The following is a 3751-nucleotide window of genomic DNA, read 5'->3' on the forward strand; positions in this document are numbered from 1 at the left end:
CAACGTGGATCACTGATGCCTAACGATTTTAGTGTTTCAGGATGCATGTTCAGATCAGTGAATTCAGAGTGATGCCGCTGATCAATTCATCTGAACGTCAGAGCCCAGGGACCCTGGATCTTGAAATCAGGATGTAAAGTCATGGCAATCAACTAACATTTCTTTGAGGACATAGTCATCTACCACCCATTCATGGATGTCTTCATAAGAAGTGCTTAGGGAATCTACTTGCCCATTTGCCAGGAATGGGAAGTAATGCATCCGGTTAACAGTCCAGCCTTTTCTCGTTGACCTAATCCACCTTGGTCTCTAAGCGCCAGGATACCCGTTGGGTGACAGCTGCGCTATATAAGACTTCCATACAATACAATATGGAAATCTCGGAAAGTGAACTGCCTTTATTGAAAGGCAACTCAACAGAGGCAACAACCAAGTATGCAATCTTCTGTGATAACGGTCTTGATCTTGTGCCTCCTTGTTTGTTGAAGCAGTGCGTTGTTGTATTGTCCGTCTGAATGAGAATGTTGTTCATTGTGTGAAATGGCAGGAAGACCTTGAGAGCCAGGTGGGCTGCTCTAAGGTCCAAAGCATAATGTGATGAGGATTCTCCCTTCTTGACCAAAGACCTTGTACAGTAATAGCTCTTAGATCAGGCTTCCCACCATCAGTGGTGCATCACTTCAATTTGTGAGATATTGATTGATGTCCTGACTGCGTTATCACAGATGGCGAATGGTTCCGCGATGTGGAGTGAATAGACAGCAAACACAATGCCACCAGTAGTATTGAATGCTTCGATGTAATAGATGTACTCGACCAGTGCCAATGGCAGTGTTGCCTCTCGATGGCTAACATGTCAAAGCGGAGGAGTTAGCTGACATCGATGGCTTCATGCATTACTAATGATCTAAGATATTCACTGATAAAAACGAAGGTTAAAGACACATTATAGTTAGGTGAAAATGTCACCAACACAACGTTTTAAAGTAACAAAACCACTGAAATTAAACAGTTCTAGTTATCTCAAGTACCTATAACTTGTGACCTCGCCAAGCACAGTGCTATCAATGATGTCATTTCAGATGACGTTAGGGATGTTATCAATGCAGTCACTGAACACGTCATTGATGTAATATGCGAGGGTAGAAACAGTGCATGGCGAGGGTGAGAGTTATAGTTACTTTAGGGCACAAGTTTGTTACGTGAGATAACTAACTGGTGAATTAGCTTAAAACATGTTTTTAGCTGACATTTTCACCTAACAATGACATCACTTCAAGATGTTTTTTTAATGTCAGTTTAACCATTGGGGTTTTTTTTTCCAGTGAATTCCTCAGTTTTTTTCACTTTACATAAAGTAAGATGTCCATCACTGTGCATGTCGTCATGCGCACCCAGGCCCCCCTCCCACAGGCACCCACCCCCTTTATTCTTTTTTGGGCGTGCTGCGGATCAGCCATGATTCTTCTAGGAGTGTTGCGGTGAGCATCGCACCCCCCGCACCTTCCCAAATGTATTTTTTGTATCATTATTTTCTCCTACCCCCCACAAGGCCAAGGGGGTCAGGATAACCAATGTTGCCCCCTTATCTTATTTTACTTTTTAGAACTTTGGTACCAAGTCCTAAGATGGCAGTCACGATTTTTCATTCAGGTTGTGCCCAGCAAATCACATGTGGTTGAGCTTGCGTTTCTCTGTATCCTCTGCAGCGTGAAATATACATACATTTTGAGCTTTAACTTCTCCAAAAACACTTAACGGATTTATATTGAATCATGAAAACGCATCCTGTCAAAACTAGCTTTGTCAAATTTGGAGTAATTCTGTGCAGCCGTTGTGGCTATTAAGGTGTCCAAAGTTCCTATATAAAATTGCATGATAAAACTGCATTTTGAGACCCTCTTATTTTTCATGGCCCCCGCTTGACGGATCACCCCGAAACAATCCAGGTAACAGCTGAGGGGGATGAGACTTTTTTTTTTTTGTAACTGCGCCAAAGTTTTTAGCAAACCAAAAAACTCACTTGATATGGAAACGTGGTCCTAACTATACCTGCCCAGTGGCAACCGTCACTTGGTAATGTTGGATTTCTCAACGTTTAGGAGGTCAATGAAGATCCTACGATGTAGAAGAGTTAATCATCCTGTGGTGCAGTTACTCTAGGCTCTATTGCATATGCCGTAGCAGTAGTTCACATTGCTCTGTTTGTCAGTATGCTCCCCCTCAGTGCTCCACTTTGCTCTCCGTCTACGTCCCCTTCCAGTCCCTCCCTCTGTGCTTTCACCCTCTTGCAATCCAGTTTTGCTGCTTTCCCTACTGTCCATTGTTTCTTCCACCCAGTGTTGCCTACCCCCACCCGAAACAAACAAACAAAAAAAAAACACGAATGGATTGGATTCCTTTTTAGTTATCGATCCAAATGATCAATAACTACAAAGAAAAAAAATGCTGCCAAACACTCTGTAGGCGCGCATGTATAGTGTGTCCGCCAATAGTGATGGTAAAGGTTTAAAAAAAAAAAATTCTTCTTTAGCCATGCTACACAGCATCGATGATGATGCACAGCATGGATAAAAACCATTGGGAAAGCAAACAGGTCTCAAAGGCGTGACTACTGGCTTTTCCAATGTGCGTTCCATAGCTATAACCGTGAAATATTCACAGTTTAGAAGAAATTAGTGTCTTGGGACGTTACTATAACCAATGTAAAGCTCTCCGCACTACGAATACCAAACCATGTACTGCTCAGCTGTCTGGCTACAATTGAAGTGCAGAACTGTCATAATTGCAAGACTTGTTTATACCATGGAAACCCCAATTAAGTTTGTGGGTGAAAAAAATAGAAGATTTAAGTGTCTATGATAGGTTATCTGGAAAATGCTAAAAATAAAATTAAAAATGACTAGAGTTTGTGCACTCAGCCATGAGATACCTGGCAAACCTAAAAGATGATTTCATTAAATTAGTTCAGGATTAAAGGCCTAAAGTTAGGTTCTGGTTTGCTGTTGGGGTTTACTTTTTGGGGTTTACTTTTTGGAATACAAATAAGGATTCAAAGTTTCTTGCGCTTCATAGAATGATAAGAAACAATAACAATCTATTCCCTTAGGCATATTTATGCACAGAACCAAAGTTGCTCACTGTTATTGTTTCGTTGGACAGTACATCTACATTCAACACAAGACTTACAAGACAGGCATCTCTGCATTTGGTCTGTTACCATCTACATGTGAATGGGCAATACACAGTTTAAGGCAATGTTACCCTTGCGGAGGGCAAAGTGGATTAAATAGGTAGTTGCTTTATTGTCTCTGAGAAGAGCCAATTAGTATACAAGCCAGAAAGCATCGAGTAATACTGGGTGAAAGTTATCTTCTCTATGAATATGTTCTGGTGATAGATCAGTCACACATTTATCAGGCTGCAACATGCTGGCAGGCTCTGTAGCGGATAAGCTCGATTCTTAAAGAGCTGGCTGCACAGAGATGCGCTTTATCTTGGATAACTGTATCCTCACTTGCACTACAATATTACGTGATAATGTTTTAAAGAAAACAAGTACAGAATTAGCACAAAAATATGTAAATGTTTTTTTCTTGGGGCGTCAAGTGGGTCAGATAAACTTGTAGCTGTAGGACATTTTCTACCACAGTTGTGAGCAAGGCCACCAATCCTAATAAAAAGCTTAAGGTTTATAATGCAAAAATACCTTTAATTAACCGGCCACCCATTAAGACTGCACATACTTGAA

This window comes from Triturus cristatus, chromosome 8, assembly GCF_964204655.1.
Source record: "Triturus cristatus chromosome 8, aTriCri1.1, whole genome shotgun sequence".
In the NCBI taxonomy this organism is placed as follows: domain Eukaryota; kingdom Metazoa; phylum Chordata; class Amphibia; order Caudata; family Salamandridae; genus Triturus; species Triturus cristatus.